The sequence below is a fragment of the Sturnira hondurensis genome, unplaced genomic scaffold (assembly GCF_014824575.4).
Source record: "Sturnira hondurensis isolate 20B ecotype Veracruz unplaced genomic scaffold, ASM1482457v3 Scaffold0010812, whole genome shotgun sequence".
Classification (NCBI taxonomy): Eukaryota; Metazoa; Chordata; class Mammalia; order Chiroptera; family Phyllostomidae; genus Sturnira; species Sturnira hondurensis.
In genome coordinates this window covers 127357-135257 of record NW_028083443.1, presented here as the reverse complement: position 1 = coordinate 135257, position 7901 = coordinate 127357, and the positions used below count along the sequence as shown (strand labels likewise).

Below are 7901 nucleotides of genomic sequence, written 5' to 3'. Positions count from 1 at the left end.
GAGAAATATGCCCCAATATTGTTTAATACACTAGTTTTCAGTGGTCTATTACTCCTCTGAATTCAATTCCTAACTGATGAAGATTGCTGTTGATATAATGGATGAATTGGGAGAAATGAGATCCACGAAGAATCTATTGAATAGTCTGGGTGGGACTGCGAGAAGGTAAATGAAAATGAAGAATTCAGGCTCTGATTTTTTTTTGGGGGGGTATGATTATTTTTAAGTCTGTCACTGGAAAATGGTGGTGTCATTTATGAACATTTGAAAGTCAGGACAAGGAGTGGGACTGTGATAATGCTGTGAGTTTGACTTCGGACATTTCTACCTTGAGGATGAATAAGACAGTGTGTTTATCCATCAGGGAGAGAAGTTGTCTGTGGAATGTAAGGCTATTGAATGGAGATGATTGTACTTGAACAAAAATAAATGAATGAATGAATGAATGAATACAAGGAAGCTGGTAAGTGGAAGCTGAGCAGGAGTGGGATCAGCAGAATGGAGGGAGGAGGAGGATGGGTGATCGTGGATATGCTACTGAATGGAAGAGAAGCGTGAAGGAGAAAGGCAGGACAGCAGTTGTTAAGGGATTTCTGCTAAATGGCTTCCATAGAAGGGGTCTTTACAATGGTGTTTAAAGACCTCGGAGGACCCAGAGCTATTTCATAAGAAAGGCCACTTGCTCAAGGAGCATGTCCTCCCTTGCCGTGACCTCCTGCGTCAGTGAGTTCAAGTGTTGGTTCACTCCCTGCGATCAGGCTGGGTAACTGAATCATGCTCTATTTTCCCCAGACGTCTGCCATGACTCTTTAGAAATCTCCTATAGCTAATACCATCATAGAAACTATCAATCCACACTGTCTCCGACATGGTCAAGATTATGGCCTTCGTAACATATTTCTTTTCTTTTTTTTCTACCCTATATCTTTGTATTCCCAAGTAAATTAATTACACAAAAGGTGGATTGTTAAATAGCTACAAATAGAGCTCATATGCTAGGTGTTTTCAGGACTGCAAAGATGATGAAGCTCTAGCTCTCAGCATACCCTTGGGATGAAAATCAGGCCACTGTAATAGGCACCCTAGTAGGATGTACCTCAGGCTGCTCAGGTTCTGAGAACTGAAGGCCCAGGGTCTAAAGGTGGGACTCTCCTCTTGTTCAAAATGCACAATAGCCAAGAGTTGGAAGCAACCTAGATGCCCATTGGTATGACTAGATCAAAAAGCTATGGTACATTTACACAATGGAATTCTATGCTGCAGAAAGGAAGGAGGAGCTCCTACCCTTTGCAACATCATGGATGGAACTGGAAATCATTATGCTGAGTGTAATAAGCCAGGTGTGGAAGGACAAATACCATATGATCTCACCTTTAACAGGAATCTAAACAACAAAACAAACAAGCAAGCAAAATAAAAACAAAGACACTGAAATAGAGAACAGGCTGAAAGTGACCAGAGGGGAGAGGGGAGGGAATTTGAGGGGAAATAAGGGAGGGATTTAGAGGAACATATATAAAGGATACATGGACAACAACTGAGGTGGGGGGCGGAAACGGGAGGGAGGTGGGGAACATTGGGGGGGCAGGGCTGGGAATATAAGACAGAAAACTGTACTTGAACAAGAATTAAAAAAAAAGAAAAATGCACAAGCTCTGGGGTCTGAGTTCTGCTTCTTTGGGGAACACTGTCACAGTCCTCACTTCTCTCTTGTTGCACATCCCCCCTCTACATATACAGAGTGTCAAGTCTCATCTATTTTTGTCCCTTCTTAAAAAAAGATGTCACCAGGATGGCACTGTGAGAAGGCCTCCAGGCCTCTCCCCTTGATGTTACAACAAGCTGGACAACTATAATTCAACGAAAGCTTCCCTGCTCAACACACAAACACATCTGAGAGATCCGTGCATCGAGACATCTGGAGGTGCGAGTATCTGACATTGTAGCAGTATAGGGCCAGGGTGCAGTCTGCACAGGGCAGACAGGAGGGCCAGAGGCAGCAGTCCAGGCTGAATGGCCAGTGGGGACTGTGCCACAGATGGGTCAACCTGTTTTCCCTCTTCCCTGGCCTACCAAGGTAGAGCCTGGTAGAGGCAGCTGTGTCACCCCAGCCAGGGCAGTGTGAGTGGTGGCTTCTGGTTCCAGGCAAGTGACACTGGGAATGCACAGGCCAGGAACCCAATTGCCTGCCACATCCCACCCTGGATGTGCCCTGAAACCCAGGCAAATGCGTTGTTAAGAAGGCCCCTACCTCCTTGGGGAACAAGGGGCATTTTCCACAGCTGAGGTGACACCACCCCACAATAATGTCCAGTCCTAGGAATGTAGGTAAGGGAAAACAAAAATTTGCACTATAGCACCACCTACTGGAAAACAAATGAAAATCCCTCTATTAAACAGTCAAGAAAGTACTTTAAATAAAAATATTTTTCATTTCTTTAAATACCCAGAGAAGTAATCCATCAAATACCATGAATAACTAAGGCAAAAGGTAGTTCAGAAAGGAAATGTAAAATCTCCAGAAAATAAACTTAAAAATATGGAAATGTAAAATCTCCAGAAAATAAACTTAAAAATATGGAAGACAGTGATTTCAAAATAATAGTTCTGAAAAAATTCAACAAAATACAAGAAAAATAAAAAAGGCAGTTCAATGAGCTTAGAAATAAAACTAACAAACAAGAATAAGCACTTTATCAAATAGATTGAAACTATAAAAAAGAACCAAACAGAAATATTGTAGCTGAAGAACTCAGTAAGTGAGGTAAAGAATTAATTAGACCAGACGAAAGAATGAATTAGTGATCTTGAAGACAGAAATACTGGAATGAGTCAAGTGGAAGAAGAGAAAGAGCTAAGTTTAAAACAAGGACAGAAGTCCATGAGAATGATCCGACTCCATTAGAAAGAGCAATATATGAATATTGAGTGTGTCAGAAGGACAGGCGGAAGGGAACCAGTAGCCTACCAAACAAATAACCAACCAGAACCTCCCAAACCTAGGAAAGAACTGGACCCTGAAATTCAAGGAGCTAACAGGATGCCTAAATACCTTAGTGCAAGAACACCATGTCCAAGGACTTTATAATAAAACTATAAAAGGTTAATGACAAAACAAGAATTCTCAAATCAGCCAGGGAATAGAAGACAGAAACCTATAAAGAAGCTCCCATTAGATTATCATTGGATTTTTAAGCAGGAACCCTACAAAGTATGAGAGATTGAAATCAGATATTTAAAAATTGAAAGAGAAGCCACTCCCTGGCTGGCATAGCTCAGTGGATTGAGCGAGGGCCTTCGAACCAAAGGATCACAGTTCGATTCCCAGTCAGGGCACATGCCTGGGTTGCAGGCCAGTTCCCAGCAGGGGACACATAAGAGGCAACCACACATTGATGTTTCTCTCCCTCTCTCCTTCCCTTCCCCTCTATAAATAAATAAAAAGAAAGAGAAGCCACTAGGCAAGAATAGTATGTCCAACGAAATTATCCTCTAGATACAAAGGAGAAATAAGGACTTTTCCAGACAAACAGAAGCTGAGGGAGTTTACCACCACAAGACCTGCATTACAAGAAGTGCTGAAAGGAGGTTTTCTACAGAGAACAGAAAGACAAAGAATACAAAGCTGTGAGGGAGATGACAAGAAGACAGCCAGGGGCAGGAAATTGCAACTCTTGCTCAGAATAAGATGTTAAGCACTTAATTATAACAGAAAAGTTAGAGGGGTCAAAGTATTTTTTTTTGGAAATGAATGTACAACATAAAAATAATTTGTGACAACAAAATCATAAAAGGGAGAGGGTGAAGGTCTGAATTTGCACAGGTAAGTAGACATAAATACAATTAAAAGAAAAGGCCTATTGTATATATGAAACATTTTTTGCATAAACATAATGGTAATCACAAAACAAAAATCTAAACCTAAGAATCACAACATAAAAAGAGAGGTAATAGAGGGAAAATCATAGAATACCACCAAACTCAAATAGACAGAAACACAAGGGAAAGAAACAATGGAGACACAGAGCAACCAAAAAACAAAAGGTAAAATGGCTAAGGAAGTCATCAGACATCAATAATCACCCTAAATGTCAATGGTCTGAACTCACCAATATAAAGACACAGAGCAGTGGATTTGATAAAAAAATAAAACCCAACCACATGCTGCCTTCAGAAGGAGACATGTTTCAGCCTCAAGGACAAACAGACATGAAGTGAAGGGTATTGAAATGATATTGCAACTAAAGAGCATCCAAGAAAAGCAGGTATAGCTGTATTTATATCAGAGAAAATTAGATTTCAAGATATAAAATGTAACAAGAGACAAAAACGGACATTTTATAATGATAAAAAGGACAGTACATCAAGAAGACTAATACTTACCAATATATTTGAACCTAACCTGGAGTACCAAAATATATAAAACAACTACTGAAGGGAGAAACAGACAAAAATATAAGTAGAGTAGATGTCTCAAATACCCTATTGACAGCAATGGATAGATCGTCCGAACAGAAAATCAATAAGGAAATATCAGCTTTAATGACACATTAGCTCAGATGGATGTAATCTATATTTACAGAGCTTTTCACCCAGAACACCAGATACACATTCTTCTCTAGTGGACATGGAACATTCTTAAAAATAGACCAAATATTGGGGCACAAAACTAGTTTCAACAAATTTAAGAAGACTGAAATCATACCAAGCACATTCTCTGACCAGAATAGTTTGAAGCTGTCAATCAGAGAGAATGCTGGAAAACCCACAAATATGTGGACATTGAACAACATGCTGCGGAACAACTACTGGGTAAGAGAGGAAATACAGAAGAGGCAGAAAGATACGTAGAAACAAATAAAAATGATGCTACAATGTTTCAAAATCTGGGGGATGCAGTGAAAACACTACTTCGAGGTAGTATATATACCATTTCAGGCCTACCGCAAGAAATAAGAGAAATCTCAAATACAGTAACAGAGTTTTATATATCTCTCCACTAAAAGACTATTAGAAACAATACAAAATACAAAATCAGTATACAAAAATCTGTTGCATTCCTATATACTAACAATGAAATGTCAAAAAAAAATTGCAGTTGCAACAAAAAGGAGAAAATACCTAGGAATAAAATTAACAAAGGAAGTGAAAATCTATACATGTTATTGAAAGTAATTGAGAAGGAAATAAAGACGCTGAAAAATATTCTGTGTTTGTGGATTAAAGAATCAGTGTAGTTAAAGTGGTCATCACTACCTAAAGCAGTACACAGATTGAATGCAATCTCCATCAAAATCCCAATTTTTCAAATAGAATAAAAAATTACTGAAACATAAAACACCATGAAAGCCAAAGCAATCCTGAGAAAAAAATAAAGTTGGCAGTATCCCACTGCCTGATTTCAAATTATACTACATGACAATAATCAAAACAGTATGGTACCAGCAGAAAAAAAGACATACAGACTAATGAAACAGAACTGAGGTCCCAGAAATAAATGATTTTTGACAGAGGAGCCAAAAGATACAGCGGAGAAAGAAAAGCCGCTTTGGTACATGGTGCTGGGAAAACTGGAAAGCTACATGCAAAAGAATGAAACTAGAGTGCTATTTGAAACCATACACAGAAATTTACTCAACATGGATTAAATACATAAGTACAAAAACCTGAGACAATAAAATACATGGAAGAGAACATAGGTGCTAAAGTTATGGACCTTTGTCTCAAAAAGGCTTTTGTGAAATTGACCCCAAAGGCAAGGGACGTATAAGCAAAAATAAATGAATGGGACTGTATCAAACTATACACTTTCTGCACAACACAACCAAAAGACAAGCAACGTAGTAAAAGATATTTACAAATAATACCTCTGCTAAAGGGCTAATACCCAAAATATATAAAGAACTTGTGCAACTCAACAATAAAAAAATACAATTAAAAATGGATAGAGGACCTGAACAGAGACTTTTCCCCAGAAGGCATATTGGTGGCCAACAGATGTATGAAAGGATGGGCAACCTCACTAGCTATCAGGGAAATGGAAACCAAAATCACCGTGAGATACCACCCACACCACTTAGAATGGATTTCGTCAATAAGACAAGAAATAACAAGGGTGGGACAGACTGTGCAGGAAACGGAACCCTCGCATGCTGCTCGTGGGACCAGAAATCGGTACAGCCACGATGAACACAGCACGGAAATTCCTCATAAAGTTAAGAATAGAACGACCACGTGACCCAGCAACCATTCTGCTGGGTACCTACCCAAAAAAATGGAAGACACTTTTTTGAAAAGATACATGTACCACTGTATTCACTGCAGCATTATTCATGGTGGTGTAGCCATGGAAACAACTTCAGTGTCCTTCAGCTGATAATTAAACACACAAGATGTGGTGCATATTTATAATAAAATACCACTCAGCCATAAAAAGGATGAAATACTGCCATCTGCAACCACATGGGTGAACCTTGACAATATCATGCTAGGCAAAATAAGTCAGACAAGAACCATATTATGTTATTCATACGTGGAATATAAAACAAAGCAACGAACAAACTGGGAAACACATTCAACAGGAGAGTGGCTACCAGAGGGGAAGGGGGGTGGGCGGAGCTTGAAAGTGGTAATAGGGGTCAAGTACATGTTGACAGAGGCAGAATAGACTTCGGGTCGTGAGCATACAAGTGATGCATCACAGAAGTGTACACCTGAAACTCATGTGATGTTATCGACCAAGGTCACCCCAATGTATTTTTTTAAATTCCCACTATAGCCACTATTTCTTACTTCATGTTCACAATCCCTTATCTACAATTGTGAAAACCTAAAGCTCTGAAAACCAGAAGTGTGTATGTGTGTGTGTAAAACTGAGCTAAAGTGGCCCTGAACTGCACAGTCTTTATTCATCCCTAGAACATTCATTTTTTTTGTTTGTTAAAGAAATATTCATGTTTGGCTAAGGAGTGCAGCCTTGTACCTCACCATGAAAAATGACATTATCATCTTTTTCAAATTTGAAAACTTCTTAGCTCCAGAACATGTCTGCGCTCAAGAGATTTGCATGAGGAAAGGCGGGCCTGCAGAGTTCTCAGAGTCCTACCCAATGCAGGGAAGATGAGAATAGGAGGCTGTAATGCTGGGGCAAATGGACACTGCACGATCACCATCTCCAAGGATGCCGTATGTTAACTGGAAAACCATGAGAATCAACTGAAAGGCAATTAGGTGTAAGGTAAGATGACCAAAACCAAAGACACAAGTGGAAAATCCAGCCTTCTACTGGATTCTGGGACTTGTAAGGAGCCCCTCCTTGTTCCTTAGTTTTAATGATCAAGATCAAATGGCCTGATCTTGTATCCTAAATTTAGTAGCTGAGTTCTTGCCTAACCTCGTGCCCAGTCTCCCACTTTGCCTTCCAGCTTCTCCAAGACTCTCGGGCACAGCAGATCTGACTCTGGACAGCAGCTCTGTGATGGAGGAACCATGGCCACTCTGCAAACTCTCTGGTCCAGCCTGCTGACCTAATTCTGTTCTCCTGGCTGGATTCCGCCTCTTGGTTGTCCCTGCTCTTGCCTCCAGTACCCATTTTCTTGTTGTTTCTGGAACGCTGCCCCTTTGTGTCTTTATGAATGCCAACTTTGGTATTGTTTTGAAATGACATTCAGACAGCTTTGTTGAAACTTTACCTACAGAGTGATTGCATGGCTCATCATATAAATAACCTCAAAAATCATAGAAACAGAATGGCACAGCTGTGCCTATACTCCCAGAGAAGCCGTTGAGTTTTGGTGACATTTAAAACCTGAACAGTGACTAATAAGGCATCTGGGATATACGCTCTGAGTCATACAGAGCCATTCATTGTTTCTGTACCAGGTAAAGCTGAAGCAGTGGGA

The 7901-nt window shown here is 39.9% G+C and overlaps 1 long non-coding RNA gene across 2 annotated transcripts; it reads left to right on the top strand.

Annotated features, from left to right (window-relative positions):
* Positions 1–354: 354 nt before the first annotated feature.
* Positions 355–7460, top strand: LOC118996098 (uncharacterized). 2 transcript variants are annotated; one of them, XR_005068423.1, is made up of 3 exons: positions 355–463; positions 6975–7232; positions 7425–7460. It is a non-coding gene; the product is annotated as an uncharacterized LOC118996098 (long non-coding RNA). The 2 variants fall into 2 exon arrangements; XR_005068424.1 differs by lacking the exon at positions 355–463 and adding an exon at positions 1779–1924.
* The last annotated feature ends 441 nt before the right edge of the window (positions 7461–7901 follow it).